Raw genomic sequence first — 18628 nt, 5'->3', positions numbered from 1 at the left:
TACTTTATGCTCCTTATCCATAGCTACTTATGTAACAGACCCTAGCTGTGCCATGTTCTCCCGTTACAAAGCCAACAATAAAGCAATTTTTTTCAAATTGATCTTATATGTTTTCACTCGGTTCAAGATGTTTTCACTCGGTTCAAGATGTTATCACACTGTTCAAGATGTTATCACGCGGTTCAAGATGTTTTCACTAGGTTCAAGATGTTTTCACTCGGTTCAAGATGTTTTCACTCGGTTCAAGATGTTATCACACGGTTCAAGATGTTTGTTATCACACGGTTCAAGATATTATCACACTGTTCAAGATGTTTTCACTCGGTTCAAGATGTTTTCACTCGGTTCAAGATGTTTTCACTCAATTTCAAGATGTTTTCACTTGGTTCAAGATGTTATCACACTGTTCAAGATGTTTGTTATCACACGGTTCAAGATATTATCACACTGTTCAAGATGTTTTCACTCGGTTCAAGATGTTATCACACTGTTCAAGATGTTTTCACTCAGTTCAAGATGTTTTCACTCGGTTCAAGATGTTATCACACTGTTCAAGATGTTTGTTATCACACGGTTCAAGATGTTATCACACTGTTCAAGATGTTTTCACTCGGTTCAAGATGTTTTCACTCGGTTCAAGATGTTTTCACTCGGTTCAAGATGTTACCAATCACTGTGCACTTGTCATCATGCAGTAACGGCTGATAGATAAATGTAGCCTGTAGAAAAAGACAAGTGTGAGTTACCCATGTAATGCCACTTTCAGAAGAGGAAATGATTGTTCTTAATTATGTCTCGTATAGAGATTATAGGCATGTTATGGCATTGTAGAGTAGAACATATCTTCCATTAATAACGATTCAACTATTGCTCAAATGATAACTGTATATAGGAACTGTTTTTTGTCAATGTAAGATCATAGATGGCAGGTAATTTCAGCACCGTAACTACATTTACTGGTGCCTGGTGCAGGCAACGCCCCCTCCACATGACATGAGGGGCGCCCTGCTAGGCAATTGCAGGAACCATGGGTGAGCAGCGGTGCCGCCCACAGAGCTCTGCGCTGGTGCACTGCACGCACACCCCTAGTTATGGCCCTGGGTAGTCTGCCTGCTGTTTGAATGCCCCTTCCCCCTCCCCCCCCCCATTTTAGGAGACAGCTAGGTATTCTTACGTCATCTATATGCAGACACATGGGGCCCAAACATCAGAAATAAGAATGATTCACTGATTCTGCCAAATTAACACTAGAAAATCCCTGTGGTAGTAGCTGAGAATAAAAATGGTGCAGGATGCAGGCACCAAAAGGTGCATAATAATATGTTGCTGGTTCGGTCAACTTTTCCTGCAATGAGCTCCAAGAACCAGTTTGCATAACAGACAATTCCAATATCCATACATTTTGAAAATTAATCCCACTCCCCTCCACCTGAATAGTGGGTGGAGGAAGAAATAAGGTAACCAGTGACGACAGGAAGGAAGAGGGGGGTGGACCAGTGACGACAGGAAGGAAGAGGGGGGTGGACCAGTGAATGCAGGAAGAAAGAGGTGGGGATCCAGCGAATGCAGGAAGAATGGAAGGGGGATCCAGCGAATGCAGGAAGATTGGAAGGGGGGGATCCAGTGAATGTAAAAAGAGAGGAAGGGGGGAACCAGTGAATGCAAAAAGAGAGGAAGGGGGGAATCCAGTGAATGCAAAAAGAGAGGAAGGGGGGAACCAGTGAACACAAAAAGAGAGGAAGGGGGGAACCAGCGAACGCAGGGAAGAAAAGGGGGAACCAGTGAACACAGGGAAGAAAAGGGGGAACCAGTGAACACAGGGAAGAAAAGGGGGAACCAGTGAACACAGGGAAGAAAAGGAGGAACCAGTGAACACAGGGAGGAAGGAGGGAACCAGTGAACACAGGGAGGAAGGGGGGAACCAATGAACACAGGGAGGAAGGTGGGGACTAGTGAATGCGGGGAGGAAGGGGGGAATCAGTGAACACAGGGAGGAAGGTGGGGACTAGTGAATTGGGGAGGAAAGTGGGGAAACAGTGAACTCAGGGAGGAAAGTGGGAACCAGTGAATGCAGGGAGGAAGGTGGGGACTAGTGAATGCAGGAAGGAAGGGGGGAGACTAGTGAACGCAGGGAGGAAAGGGGGGAACCAGTGAATGCAGGGAGGAAGAGGGGGACCAGTGAACACAGGGAGGAAGAAGGGGGACCAGTGAACAAAGGGAGGAAGGGGGGAACAAGTGAACACAGGGAGGAAGGGGGGAACCAGTGAACGCATGGAGGAAAGTGGGAAACAGTGAATGCAGGGAGGAAGGTGGGGACTAGTGAATGCAGGAAGGAAGGGGGGAGACTAGTGAACGCAGGGAGGAAAGGGGGGAACCAGTGAATGCAGGGAGGAAAGGGGGGAACCAGTGAATGCAGGGAGGAAAAGGGGGACCAGTGAACACAGGGAGGAAGAAGGGGGACCATTGAACACAGGGAGGAAGGTGGGGACCAGTGAACGCAGGGAGGAAGAAGGGGGACCAGTGAACGCAGGGAGGAAGGGGAGAACCAGTGAACGCAGGGAGGAAAGTGGGAACCAGTGAATGCAGGGAGGAAGAGGGGGACCAGTGAACACAGGGAGGAAGGGGGGAACCAGTGAATGCAGGGAGGAAAGTGGAAATCAGTGAATGCAGGGAGGAAGGGGGGAGACTAGTGAATGCAGGAAGGAAGGGGGGAGACTAGTGAATGCAGGGAGGAAAGAGGGGAACAAGTGAATGCAGGGAGGAAGGGGGGAACCAGTGAAAGCAGGGAGGAAAGTGGGAACCAGTGAATGCAGGGAGGAAGGGGGGAACCAGTGAACACAGGGAGGAAAGTGGGAACCAGTGAACGCAGGGAGGAAAGTGGGAACCAGTGAATGCAGGGAGGAAGGTGGGGACTAGTGATTTGAGGAGGAAAGTGGGGAACAAGTGAATGCAGGGAGGATAGTGGGAACCAGTGAATGCAGGGAGGAAGGTGGGGACTAGTGAATGCAGGGAGGAAGGGGGGAGACTAGTGAATGCAGGGAGGAAGAAGGGGGACCAGTGAACACAGGGAGGAAGGGGGGAACCAGTGAATGCAGAGAGGAAGAAGGGGGACCAGTGAACACAGGGAGGAAAGTGGGAAACAGTGAATGCGGGGAGGAAGGGGGGAACCAGTGAACGCAGGGAGGAAGGGGGGAACCAGTGAATGCAGGGAGGAACCAGTGAACAGAGGGAGGAAGGGGGGAACCAGTGAACGCAGGGAGGAAAGTGGGAACCAGTGAACGCAGGGAGGAAGAAGGGGGACCAGTGAACACAGGGAGGAAGAGGGGGACCAGTGAACACAGGGAGGAAGAGGGGGACCAGTGAATGCAGGGAAGAAGGTGGGGACTAGTGAATGCAGGAAGGAAGGGGGGAGACTAGTGAACGCAGGGAGGAAAGTGGGGAACCAGTGAATGCAGGGAGGAAGGGGCGAACCAGTGAAGACAGGGAGGAAGGGGGGAACCAGTGAACGCAGGGAGGAAGAGGGGGACCAGTGAACACAGGGAGGAAGAGGGGGAACCAGTGAACGCAGGGAGGGAGTTGGGGACTAGTGAATGCAGGGAGGAAGGGGGGAACCAGTGAACACAGGGAGGAAAGTGGGGACTAGTGAATGTGGGGAGGAAAGTGGGGAACCAGTGAATGCAGGGAGGAAGGTGGGGACTAGTGAATGGGGGGAGGAAGAGGGGAACCACTGACCATAGGGAGGAAGGGGGACCAGTGAACGCAGGAAGAAGGTTGGGACCAGTGAACACAGGAAGGAAGGGGAGGCCAATATATGTGTGACAGGGGGTGCAGTGGAAGAAGGAAGGATGGGAGGAGCAATGGATGAAGAAAAATGGAAGACAGGGGGGGCAGTGAATAAAGGATGAGGGGATTAGTGGATGTAGAAAGGAAGGGGTAGTGGATACTAGAGACTCGCTGTCAGCTCTAAGGGCCTGATTCAGACCCGGTCGCTAAGCTGCGTTCGCACGCAGCCGTCAGGGGCCGGGTATGCAAATCCCACGATCGCATGGGATGGCTTAAGGGCACCCTCTATGTCATAGCATGCGGCGGCTGTGCGATCACAAGCCAGTCTAATGCCGCCCCCTTTCCCTTCTCAGCACGTCATCTCCAGGAAGTGTATTAAACCATCTGTAACATCGAGAACCATCGGAGGCATACGCAGTGCTTGTGGCAGAGCCTACCCTTCCGCAAGCACTGCGAGTGCTGCAGTAAAAAAAACAGCCAGGTGATGTGTACAATGACACTTCACTTTAATTATGCATGCCCAAAGAACGCTGTTTTGACGCTCAGAAATACCTGCGTTCGCACACCCACTCCGCATTTTTCCAGGTCCTTCCCCTGTTACCACCCACAAATGGCACATTATGTCACTCAACCTAGCAGGCCATCTATGTGTTCTGAGCGATCGCTTCCCAATCGCTATGAGAGGCTCACGCACGCGCACAGCGATGCATAAGCATGCGCAGACGGTGACAATCGACCAGCAGCGTTCGAACGTAGCCTTGCGATCGGGTCTGAATCGGGCCTTAAAGTTAAGAGCTGACGGCCAGTGTCTAGTATCCACTTCCCCTTCCTTCCTACATCCACTAACTTTCCTTCCTTAGACTAAGCCAGTGACTGTCAGCAATGGCTGCTGCAATAGGTGGCACTGTTATAGGGTTCCCTCATTTTCCTGCACCCAGGGCAGTAGAGTGCCTCAGTGTAACCTGCTGTACTAGGCTAATGCCGCAGTCTGTCTCCTCCTATGACCGGCAGCACTAGCAGCTATCCTGGCAGCAGGGGGAGAGGAGCTGTGTCAGCTTAGTACCAGAGTCCAGAGATTAAGTCCTGCACTGATCCCTGTGCCTTGCTCTGACCCCAGCCATACATGATGTCATCCTGCTACCTCTGCATCATACGAGCAGCAGCTGGAGTAAGGGGGTGGAGGGGGTAAGCATGGAGACAATGCAGGTGGGCATCCCGGATATTGCGCCGAATGACTTTAGTGCCATCACGGAATTCGGACAATGCGGCTCCGCTGGGTGCCGCGATGCGCTTCCTGATCTCCTGATAAGAGCCATTGCTGCCCCCGCCGTCATGTTTCTTGGCTTCTTACGTCACTGGCACCACCACAGTGTCCATGCGCCAAGGGCTCTGAGGCTGGTGTGCACACATACATGAAGTCCCCTCTGCTCTGGTGGCCATTTTGTTGTAAATAGAGAAGAGAACAAAGTAGCGCTTGGCCATTGAGGCTGCGCTGTCTGTGGACATGTTAACAAAAGTCAGTCATGGCTCATTATGTAAACACATGCCATAACGCCCACAGACAGACTTTGCTCTTGATGGACATCGGAATCCCGGCATCAAATGGTTGCTGGGCTAACTACATCAAATCCAGCGATGCGATGGCAACTAGCCGGTATGTACCTAGAAAATCGGTAAGTGCTGTTCTTTGTGATAGAGGGATTTCTGGGTTTATGACGTGCATGCCTCTCAGGGGCATCCCAAAAAGAGGCCCATAGCCTTCTATTAGGGTAACAACCCATTGAGTCGAAGCACCGTAATACATACAATATATGAGAAATGCAGTAAAATGCCCAAAACCTACAGAATTTTTCAGTTTAGTACATCCCATCCTGTGAATGGTGAGGTTTCCTCCTGGGTTGCTGGGCATTGGAATTCAGACAAGGGATGCCCATCAGTGGGCTGGCCGTTAGTGGTTATCATCGAGCATTTCATCTGTGATTTCCCCACAGATGGTTTTGCTCCATCAATGTTACTGTTGATAGTTTGCAATGCCACCGGAAGGCATGGCGTGTCGCAAGCCAATCAGAATTGGGGGTGGGCCTTAGCAGACCACTGGGAGGCTAAATTCCAGCCATCTGAGATAGAAAGAACTCATCAGGTCCTAGTCAGCTATAGATGGCAGGGAACCACTGGATCTCTGCCATCATTGACAAACCCATCGACCATCGGAAGTTAACCATTGATGGTAGTTAACTATCAATGGTCGATGGCCATCCCTAATTTAGACTCAACTTTAATAAGAATGATTACGGAGTTTATTATCATCATTTAACATTTTCACTTTTGTAGAGGGGTGACACCAAAATGCCAGCTCCTCTGCAGTGACAGGGAGCACACCACATGATGCTCCTTTTAGTTATTGGTGGGCTGTTAATGTAAACAGTGCAGTGATTACATCACCAGGGCTCCCTGCTGAAAGCAAACCAGTGATGCCAATAGCCATGATGGTGTGTGATACATGGATTCCCATCCTTGGTCAAAATGAGTATTTTGCAGCAGTGGCGTAAATAGGGTATTTGGAGCCCAGGGCAAGTTAAGTTTGTGCGTGAGAAAAGGGGTGTGGCCACTGAAAAATGGGGGCGTGTCAACGTGACTCCCCACCGTTTCCTGACACTCTAGGAACATTCCTTTCCATTCCATGTGCACCTTAATGCCTCAGTAGTAATGCCCCTTACAATACCCACTGTAGTAGTGCCCCTTATGCAATGCAATGTCCCCAGTAGCATTGCCCCTTATGCAGTACCCCCTGTAGTGCCACTTATACAGTGCCCCCAGTAGTGGTCCCCCCTATGTAGTGCCTTTTATACAGTCCCCCAGTAGTGGTCCCCCCTATGCAGCACCCTCAGTAGTAGTACCCCTATGCATTGCCCCCTATACAAGTACCCCAGTAGTGGTCCCCTCTATGCAGTGTCCCCAGTAGTGGTCCCCCCTATGCAGTGCCCCAGTAGTGGTCCCCCCTATGCAGTTCCCCTAGTATTGCCTCTTATACAGTGCCCCCAGTAGTGGTCCCCCAACATGCAGTGCCTCTAGTAGTAGTCCATTCATGCAGTGCCGCCAGTAGTGGGCCTTCTATGCAGTGCTGCCAGTAGTGGGCCTCCTATGCAGTGCTGCCAGTAGTGGGCCTCCTATGCAGTGCCCCCAGTAGTTCCCCCCTTTACAGTGCCCCCAGTAGTAGTCCCCCTATGCAGTGCTCCCAGTAGTGCCCCCTATACAGTGCCCCAGTAGTAGCCCCCCTATGCAGTGCCCCCAGTAGTGGTCCCCCCTATATAGTGCTCCCAGTAGTCTCCCCTATACAGTGTCCATTATATAATAAAGACACGCACACACAAAAAAACAACGCTTACCTGAATCCCCGCTCCTCCGTCCTCCCACTCAGCACTATGGGAGAGACGTCATGACATCTCTCCCATCACTCACTGTGGGAGCCGGAAGGTGGAGCACATGACTGAGCTCCAGTAGTGGGTGCAGCAGCCAATGAGAGTCTGTGTGACTCTCATTGACTGCCAAAACAAACACACCGCCGCCAGACAGTACGAGTGTAGTACCCAGTGCCGGCGTGTTTGTTACTGTGTACTCTGTCTGATCCACACTACACTGACTTAAAATCACTGTCCTGGACTGCGGCCAGTCCGATGGAGCCCAGGGCACGTGCCATGCTCGACCCTCCGTTTTGCCCCTGCTTTTCAGAGAGGGCATATACCAACAAGCTGTTGTGTAGTTGTTCCTGGATCCAGCACTAGCACCCGCTATACCCCAAGGGTAATGAAGTGTCATAAAGTAGCACAACTGCAAAATCAGGCCCTATTACATTTCCCTCAATATGTCTTCACCACTGTAAATCATTTATTATTATTGTACATGTGCATATAATAGTCTGGTGAATTGTAATCAATTGATGGAGTCTAAGACATAGTTACTTACTATTTAGATGTTCTTTGAAATTTTGAGCGCAGCCAGCTTAGGAATTTATTCTTGTTTTGTTTTCTGCAAAAAAAAGCACATATGTTGGTACATGCGGCAGGTTCTGGTTCTGCACCAATGTGTATGTTTTGTTTATCGGCCAGCATTGTCACAGAAGAAAAGACACTTGGGGGTAAATTTACTAAAGTGAGAGTTTTTAGTAGTGAGTTTTAAAAGTAATGTTGCCCATAGCAACCAATCAGATTCTAGCTATTATCTTCTAGAAGGTGTTAGTTACTGTAAATGTTAAGTAGAATCTGATTGGTTGCTATGGGCAACATCACTTTTAAAACTCACTTCTAACAACACTCACTTTCGTAAATTTACCCATTGATGTGTATGACTACTGTGTATGTGTCTCACATGTACATAGTTGTGTGTATATGACTACTGTGTATGTGTCTCACATGTACATAGTTGTGTGTATATGACTACTGTGTATGTGTCTCACATGTATATAGTTGTGTGTATGACTACTGTGTATGTGTCTCACATGTAAATAGTTGTGTGTGTATGGCTACTGTGTATGTGTGTATGACTACTGTGTATGTATCTCACATATAAATAGCTATGTGTGTAAGACTACTGTGTATGACTACATGTGAGACACATACACAGTAGTCATACACACACACAACTATTTACATGTTAGAGAGATGAATGTGTGTATTTTGGGGCTAATTGGTGTGAGGTTCTGGTTTTGTTGTGGACCCAGGGTGGTATTAGGAGCAGACACTGAAGTAGATTTAAAAGAGAACGTGGAACTTTTAATGAGTGGTTTAGTAGACATGGAAATGGCAACATAAAAGTCTGGGTAGTAATAAGGTGCACTTGAAACTGTAGTGAGGCAATGGGAAAAAGTCCAGGTAGTGACAGACAGGAGACAGTCCAGTATCCCAGGTTTGTGAGGCTGAAGTGAAGTGCAGGCTGAAGAAAACAAGATCCAGTGGAATGCAAGTGGAGGCAAGGTGCAGGGTACAGGAGACTCAGGTACTTAGACAAGGGAGAGGTAATTGGAGGAGGCAGAGGAATCCAGCAGAGTTAGAGCAGGCAAGGTGAAGCAGGCTAGACAGGGATTCCAACGACTGGTGTATGAGCACAGGAACTCTCTCTCAGCTTCCGCTGAGAAACACGTTGCACTGGCAATGAAAGGGAGCTCTGAACTCCCTTAAATACCCAGTGCTCTGCCATGACAGGCCAGAGAGAGAGCACGTGACACACCAGTATAGGGCGACTAGGTCACATGGCCAGAGGCAAGATAGCAGTGCCCATGCTGGAGCGGAACAGAAACACCGCCAGGCCTAACCAGCCCAGAATGACAACATGCCAGCACAGGACCAAGCACAGCCAATGCTCCCCGCCAGACAACAGCACCACCGCCAGACGCCCCTCGCCATAGCATCCTCACAGGTATCACCCGCTGACTGCCATGCCGAGAAACCCTGGTCGTGACAATTGGGACTTTAGTAATACACACTCACATTACTTCTCTATGCTATCATTGGATAGAAGTATATACAGTTGTCAGATGTAAATTAAGAGAGGAGAGGACCTGTGTGCAGCCTCCTTGCTAGCCCCTTCCTGTCTCTGGGACAATGGTGGCTGTGCTATATTCCTGATGATATCTGTACTGTGCATACGCAAATCTCCGGAAAAATGGTGGCCGCACCATTTTTACTATGACTGGCACAATGCTGACAAGTGACTCCAGAGAGGTAAGTATACTAAATGGGTGCAAGGTGTGTGGTGTGGGCCCCCCTGGTCACAGGGGCACCTGCACCCATTATAGATGCACCACTGACAGTTGTACACCTGACTAATGACTGGGGCAAGTGTGTCTCTCTGACTATTTACACATACAGTAAATACTCTTTTTTTTCTATGTCCCATAATACAACACTTTACCATGATATACATACTGAATAAACCAACGCGTTTCGTCGTGTGTGACTTTTTCAACCTTGAAAAAGTCACACACGTGACGAAAAGCATTGGTTTATTTACTTTCATCCAATACTGACGTCACAGACGTGTGACCAGAGAACTCTGGAAGCACAGACACCGGGAAGAACATACGCGGCTAACGTGATAGGGGCATCACTAAACAGGAATAGTGAAAAAGAGAGTTCCCGTCTCCGAGTGACCCGGCTTGCTGCTCCACTGTATAGCAGAGAGGAGATCCTGAAGTCGCTGCAAACAGGGACAGGTAGGGAGAGGGACGAGTTTAAAAATTTCTACCACTGCTGCTATAACCAGCAAGTATTTTATCAGTATTGGTTTATTATTACTACTTTATGTCTCAATACTGTGACTTTATTTTATTATACATAAGCTGTCATATTTACTTAGTAATTTATAAACTATTTGGTATCCTAAAGGGGGGTATCCACTACAAGATCTGAAAACGACTGCAAGATTACGACATTGTAATCGTGCAGTCGTTTGTCAGTTGTGTGATGAGCCTGCACTGAACGAGCAGACGTTCAGTGCAGGGTCATCAACCATCTGGTAACATGCTGAACCTGACGATATCGTCAGGTTGACCAGCATGTTGGAGAGATCATAGATGTCTAAAAGACCAGCGGGCACGCGCATCGCTGGTCGTTTTAGACACTTTTGCAAATGATTTTCCAGCGATCTGCAAACGATTGAACGATCAAACGATTGTGATCGTTCAATCGTTCCACTTAATCGTGTATTGGATACCCCCCCTTAAGGGTCACCAATGGGAGAGCTGCTAAAAACATTGGGCCTGATTCAGACCCACTCGCGAGCGGCTGTCCGCTCGCAAGTGGGTCGATGTTATGCACTGAGCATGCGCACGACGGAGGGAGCTCCGTCGTGCGCATGCGCCAGACGCGACGAGCGAAGGAAAGTCCTTCGCTCGTTGTGTCCGATCAAAGGGGGCGTGCTGTCAATGTTGATTGACAGCACACCCCCTTTGGTGGGCGTGCCGGGGGCGTGCCTCCCTGACGGGGGCGTTCCCACGGGAACGCCTCCCGTCAGAAGCCGGCCCACTGACATCACTCGTGTTGTCAGTGGGAGTGATTTTGGCTCTGATAGAGCCAAAATCACTCCGGAGCTTGCAGTTGAAAACCTCAACCGCAGGCTCCGGCTCGCAATTTCGATGGTCGCGATGGTCTCGACCATCGCGGCCATCACAAAGCACGCTCGTATAGCCTGTGGGTGGTGACCCACAGCTATACGAGCGTCCAGGAGGACGCTCCATGAAAATGGAGCCCGGCCCTCATTCAGAGCGTGCGCTCTGCTCAGAGCGTACGGCTCTGAATGAGGGCCATAGTTATTTATAGGGAGCACTGGATGATTGTTCCATTAGGATACTTACCGACAGGTGTCAGTATCCTAACCATGTGCCGGCATCCCGTACCCAAAACATTTATTACTTAAATGTTATTTCTATTATTACAGTTAGCAAGAAGATGATTGCCATTTGATGTTTAGAGGGGAAAACTTCAGATGTTAGTATTTATGTCATTTTGTTGGCATTTCTATTATATATGCAATTTTTATTTTAATTTCTTTTAATATTGAAACTGTGACTCTCACATATATTATTAACACTGTCATGACTATTATTTTGTATATGATATATAATTATATTAGTATATTATATAGAAACAAGGGAATGTGAGTACAGCAATTACTACTGACACAGTCGCACTACTGTTCTATACTCTATGCTATCATGGGATGTAAGTATAATACGGCTACTCCTGACTAATGCCTGAGGCAAGTGTTACTGTGACTGTGCCGGCCGCATACTGAGATGTGTCTGACTGAACATTTGCGCATATATACACATTTTCTTGCGTGCATCTTATATGCGTTCCATAATACAGAATATTATAATGATATACATACTCAGAATTGGGGACCTTCTAGAAGATAATAGCTAGAATCTGATTGGTTGCTAAAGGTAAAATACTTCAAAAGACTCTTACTTTAGTAAATATACCACTGAGGTGGTGATTCAGAGCTAAACACAAAAGGGATAGCTTCTGCCTCTTCAGTAGTAGCAGAACTGAGAACTTCTGCAAATGCTGCAGGTGGCATCTGAGAAACTGGCCCACTGCTAGATACTCAGATCTGCTGCATGTGTCCAAAGATGCAGCATTGGATCAACATTGGGAACATTGCGTGGACTATCAGATATCTGAGCAGGGCTGCCATCAGGCAGGACTGACGAGACTACTATACCGGGCTTGGACACTCCGACAGAAAAAGGGGCCCGGTCTGCTCCTACCACCCGTCCGCCGCTGTTGGGAGTGCAAATGAATGGGGACAGCACCACTACTTACCAGTGCAAGTGAAAGGGGTCCCCGTCTTAATACCCACCTGCCACTGCTACTGTAAGTGCAAATGAATGGGGCCCCTGGACGGTCTCCCCCAAACCCACCACTATTACCTCATCCCCAAGGTGAAAGGAGCCCATCGCCTGCCATGAATGAGATGCCCGTCCGCCCCTTCTGCTGTTGTACAATAAAGTTTATTTCCGGCGCATGTGATGTCATGGCGCCACTGAAGAGAGAAGCCACAGCACCAGCCTGGTAAGGTAAGATTTATATACTGCCTGGCTGAGGGAGAAGGGGGCTGGAAGAACACTTTGTGCAGGGCTGGGGAGACAGAGGATAACTCACAAACATAGAGATTATATATATATATATATATACACACACACACACATCTATATATCTATGATGTATATATATATATATATATATACACACACACACACATTTATTTGTGTATGTATGAATGAATGTATGAGAGATATGGTAAAAACTTACCTTTGTTATCTCTCTTTCTACTAAGTCCATAGGGTCCACAGGGAGACCTTGGGGTATAGGTGATGATCGGAGTCATCCGGGCACCACGCTGTTAATTTCTCTTCCCAGGGTGCACTGGGTACCTCTCTTATACCCCACCCCCGGGTCAGAGGTGACTCAGTTTCGTAACAAGCCAAAAGCCGGAGGAGGGTAAAAGAGAGAGAGGAAAGTCTGGAACACACCAGTCAGTCTCACACAGAAGGAGACAGAAAACCGGTGACCAGAGCGAAGCCCATCTGAAGCACAGGTGCTTCAGGGTGGGTGCCTTGTGGACCCTATGGACTTCATAGAAAGAGAGATAACAAAGGTAAGTTCTTACCATATCTATAATTTTCTACTTCAGTGTCCATAGGCTCCATAGGGAGACCTTGGGGATGTCCCTAAGCAGTACCCTCAAGGGTGCGGACGCTCCTGGGCAGAGAGGAGAACCCGCCGCCCGAAGGATGCATCCTGGAAGGCAAAGGTATCAAAAGCATAATACCTCAGAAAGGTCTGGACAGAAGACCACGTGGCCGACTTACAAAGCTGAACAGCTGAGGACCCATGGCGAGCTGCCCACGAAGGATCCACAGACCGAGTAGTATGAGCAGTAACAGAGGGCTGCACTGGAAGGCCCTCATGAGTGTAAGCCTCAGAGATCACCTAGCCAAAATTTGTTTATTGGCTGGCTAACCCTTCTTGTGAAAGCAGTAGAGGACAAACAAGGAGTCTGACTTCCGAAGGGTACTGTGGAACTGTACGGTCCACATAAATCCTGAGGGCACGTACCACATCCAATGAGGCCTCACCAGCCGAGAGGCCTGGGGAATTAAAGGCCGGCACAATAATTTCCTTACTAATGTGGAAACTAGAGACCACCTTTGGAAGGAAACCAGGGCGAGTCCGAACCCTGTTCTGGTGAAAAACCAGAAATGGGGAACGGCAAGAGAGAGCCCCCAAATCAGACACTCTTCTGACAAAAGCAATAGCCTGAAGAAAAACTGTCTTAGCAGTGAACCATTTGAGATCCACTGAGTCCAGGGATTCAAATGGAGGGAGCTAAGGACAACAGTCAAATCCCAAGATGCCACAGGAGGGACAAAGGGAGGCTGAATGTGAAGGACCCCTTGAAGGAAAGCGTGGATATCAGAGAGAGGAGCAATCCTTCACTGGAACCACACTGAAAGGGCAGAGACATGCACCTTCAGTGAAGCAGGGTGGAGACCAAGGTCTAAACCCACCCGCAGGAAAGCCAAAACTTTGGATACCCTGAACACTTGGGGGTTGTAACCTCTGGGACAACACCATTCAAAGTAGGTATGCCACACCCTGTGGTAAATCTGGCAGAGGCAGGTTTCTGTGCTCAGAGTATAGTGTTAATGCACACTAGTAATGGACACAATTTTAGGTAAGTCCTACAAATTATATACTGTACTGCAACTTTGGGTTGATTTTTGGGGCGTGGGTCCCCTGGATTGCCTTGGTTGGTCTGCTTCAGGGCATTGCATTATAACACTTTCATTTTTTGCACATTTTATACACTTTTACTGTTTGTTTTTTATTATATTTGTATTTTCACTTTTCTATCCTACACATGCAGCAGCAGCAGCTGCTCTTATCTTTCTTACTTTACACTTCACTTTTCTCATTAGAGCGATGCCCTGGGGTGGCTCGACTGAGCTGGTTTGGGTGTATCCTGCGCTCTAGATTTGAACCCTAGTATGTTAGGGACCTACCCTACAGAGGTTACCTGGATATGATGGGTAGGCCCATAACCTTGGCCATGATTATGCTAAAAACCTCTATTCATTGCAAAATTTTATTGCATAATGTATTTATATATAATCAGTAATTTGGAGTTGAGCACCTGTGATCTGTCCGTTTCTGTGCTTGCAATAATAGTCTCAACAAGTAGCACCTCCCATTATATATATTCAGGGTGTGCAGTCCAGGACCCTTTCTTATATACTATGCTGTATTGCCTCTGCCACTACTGTGAATTACATCTACGAACTTAGTGCGGCTAATAACCTTTTATAGTTATAGTCAGTGTGTCGACATATGATTCAAGTTTAGTACACAAGTACAGCAGCCACAGGGACGCCAACTTACGTTTCACCTGCGGCTGCTTTTTCAAGGCATCCTGAGGAACTTGTTCAGGGACTTGAGATTGAGGATAGGTCGGTGGGATCCGTTTGGTTTTTCAACCAGAAAAAGGCTGGAATAATAACCCGTTCCCATCTGGGATAACGGGACCGGTACAATGACCGCTGCCTGCAGCATGGATTGTACTGCCCTTTGAACAGCCAAGGCCTTGTCCTTGTTTGACAGGATATCTGTGCAGAAAAACTGATGGCGAGGCCGTCTGCAGAAGGAGAGGGCGTACCGCCGAGACCACTTCTCTCACCCAGGTGTCTGTAGTAGTGAAACACCACCGCTGGGTGATTTGAAGAAGTCGGCCTCCCACCCTGGGATAACGCCCCGTCAGACTGAGGGCTTGGCAGCTGGACGTCTCGCACTCTAGGCTTGTTTCTTAGGCTTGGTAATTTTCTTGGTGGTAGACAGCCTAGGAAAGGACTGGGTTCTAGCCTTACCTGGGGCCCGATAGGTCCGAAAGGATGAACTCCGTGACTCCAGGGGAGCAGGAGCAGATGGCAGACAAGCCGACTTAGCTGTAACAGTGTATGCACTATTTTGTCCAAATCCGGGTCGAACAGGACCTTACCATTATAGGGGAAACACTCCAAGCCCTTCTTGGAGTCCGCAGCTGCCCTCCAAGAGTGAAGCCACAGGGAGCGGCGAACGCAATTTCCGCCGTAGAAATCCTGGAATTCAATAAGCTGACATCTAAGGCCGCTTCATTTATATAGGTAGCTGAATTTCGCAAGTTGTCCACCAGATTCAACTCCTCCCTGATCGCATCTGAAGACAAGGACCCCTCAAGGTTGTTTGCACAGTATTCCATAGCCCGAGCCACCCAGCCGATAGCAATAGCTGGTCTGCATGCGGCACCTGAAAGGGAATAAATGGACTTTAGGCAAACCTCCACCTTCCTATCAGTGTCATCTTCAGTGATAATGTGGAAGGTATAGGGAGAGTGGCGCTTTTAACCAAGCGCGTGACGTGAGAATCCACTACCGGTGATGTTTCCCATTTTTAAAAAGTCCTCAGCGAAGGGATAAGCATGGGCCAGACGCTTCTGCGGCTGGTAACGCTTCCCAGGATTTTTCCATGCCACCTCCAGATGGTCCACCAGCTGGTCGGACAACGGAAATATGGCTTAAAAAGGGCATGTTTGGACTTAGGTACTGGAGGATCGTCCTTCTCTATGACCAAGGCCGCACGGACAGCTTGTATGAGACCCAGAATATATATATCTTGGACTTGGACTCCCTCTCCCGTGTAGAGGAGTTGTAGTCAGTCATCCCGGAGCGCCCCATCTTCAGATGAGACCTCGTCATCATCACAGAGTAGATTGGGACGACGGCAAAAACCTTTTAGACGGTTTGCCCTGAGGGGCCTCCAGCTGTCGCATTTCTGCAACATTTTGCAATGCAGTGGGAACTGTATTAACCTACTGGGGAGATAGCACCTGCATGGGTGAAGCAAGCTCTGAGAGGGCATAAGTTGCTGCTGCTGCTGCGTGAACTCCAGGGGGAAAAACACAGGAGGGGCAGCTAAACGTACCACAATGGCCATAAGTGCTTGTGCAAAGCACGCCCACAGAGGCTCCTGCGGATTGGCAGGGACCGTAGAGGGACCTGGGGGAGCATAGCACCTCAAACATAATCCCTCCAGTACCATGTCTCCCACCCCTAAAGTCGCTGTACATTTTTTACAGGACAGCTGGGCAGGAGCCACATTAGGCATATCACTCTCACTGCCAGACATAGTGAAGAGGATAGAAATATAATGTATGTGACCCCCTACACAGAAAGAACAGACTGTGAGAGGATGTACCCCGACAACACCTGTTTATAAGAGCTCAGAGAGGACAGGCACAGGGAAAGCAAAATGGCGTACAGGTCAGAAAGTGAAACTCAGACAGACAGCGCTAGCACACAGTCACATACAAAGCAGAATAAAAATAATACCTGCACTAAATCACACTTACTAGTCAACTATGCAGACTTAGCGTCTGGTAGGACAAAAGTGCTACATACGCTGACCACCGACCAGGAGAAGAGGTATGTAGGGGGACCTGGACTCCGCACTGCCTGTCTGCGATGAGCGACACTCAGCCAGGAGAAGATGGCTGCCAGAGATCACTGAGGGGGCGGATCCAGAGGAGGGAAGTTGTCACAGCCCAGCCAGACTGCGGCGGCAAGGAGCACTGTGCAGCGAGGAGGAGCCGGCTGTTATACAGGGAAGGCTGCCTTCCCTGATCAGCGTTTAACCCCTGGGATGCTGGAGCGTTCCGCCAAACTCCAGCCCAATGTCCCAGGTGGCTCAGTGAGGACACAGGACTCAGTACCTGGCCCCACTTGCTGTCATCCCCAGGGAGTCCACCGCCCCCGGGGGAAAAGACTAACTGGGCGCACACCACTGCAGAGACATGCCACTTACCTTGTGTCCCCATAGTGTCCAGCCACATTCCAGGGATCCGGTGTCCCTGCAAACCAAAACCCCAGAGGACTGCCGAGATCCCTGAATCAGTACCGGCGTCTTGCGCCGGCGGGGTGATGGAGTGACAGTGCGGACATCCCCTGGACTGTCCTTGTTGTCACAATGTAGAAGGAAACTTCTTTAAAACAAAGAAATCTTCAGGGTCTGTGTTAACAGCCCCCCCTGCGCGTCAGTAACCCGACTCCGGCCGGGCACCCAACAAAACTGAGGCACATATGCTGCATGTGCAGATGTAGTTGTATACCGCAAGGAGGGGTTTGTGGCCGCACAGGGCGGGATTGCCTGGGGTGGCATTCGCTGTACCTACCGTCGGCTCACAGTGTCTATACTGTGGGGTGGGGGGGCTGGCTGCCTATTTTGTCAGTCCCAGGCCCCACAATTTCTGATGGCAGCCCTGCATCTGAGCAACCCTAAGGTTGTGACAATATCCTCCGCTAGTAAACTGCAGAGACCAGAGAATCTACATCAGAAGATGCAGTTGCAGGATTCGGCATGCCCATAAACTGGTGGTGACATGCCCCATCACCGCCCACAAATGCCTGAGAGATGTCAATCACACTGCGAGTAACACAACAGTGTGATCGGAGCCACAATACCATTACCGCATATGCGCACTGCGGCACTACGCATGTATACAACAGAAAACATAGGTCATTTGTGACCGAATCATAACTGCGTCCATCTCTGAATCACCCCTTTAGTTCTTTATCATTAGGGCTACATTATATGACGTTACTGCTGTTTACTCACATTAGTTAAGTGCCATTTCTATTAGGACAGTTGCAGAATAGAAGACTTCCGTTTGATTTTTAAAGTGGAAACCTTGTATGTTAGTATTTATCATTTTATTTTTGTTATATATGTGAATTTTATTCATTATTTTTATATTGAAAATGTGACTCATATATATTATTAACACTGTCATGACATTATTCTCTCTTTTGTGTATGATATATAATTGTATTAGTATATTATGTAGAACAGGGTAATAGGAGTACAGCAATTACTACTGACACAGTCACACTACTGTCCTACGCTCTCTGTACTACCATGGGATGTAAGTATAATACGGCTACTCCTGACTAATGACTGAGGCAAGTGTTACTGTGACTGTGCCGGCCGCATACTGAGGTGTCCGACTGAACATTTGCACATAAATACACTTTGTTTGTGTGCATCTTGTATACGTTCCATAATACAGCATAGTACAATGATATACATACTTAGAATCCGGGACCTCTTCCTCTGGTGGTCTATTATAAATACAGTGAAAAAAAAAAATATATATATATACATAATATCTGTATAACAGTGTTAATGATTTTCTGTTACATAACGAAGCCCTTTTCTCCTTGCTAGGTACTGATTACATGATGATTACATATAATATA

The sequence above is a fragment of the Taudactylus pleione genome, unplaced genomic scaffold (genome assembly GCF_031769625.1).
Source record: "Taudactylus pleione unplaced genomic scaffold, aTauple2 ptg000214l, whole genome shotgun sequence".
NCBI lineage: Eukaryota > Metazoa > Chordata > Amphibia > Anura > Myobatrachidae > Taudactylus > Taudactylus pleione.
This window is presented reverse-complemented; position numbering follows the sequence as displayed.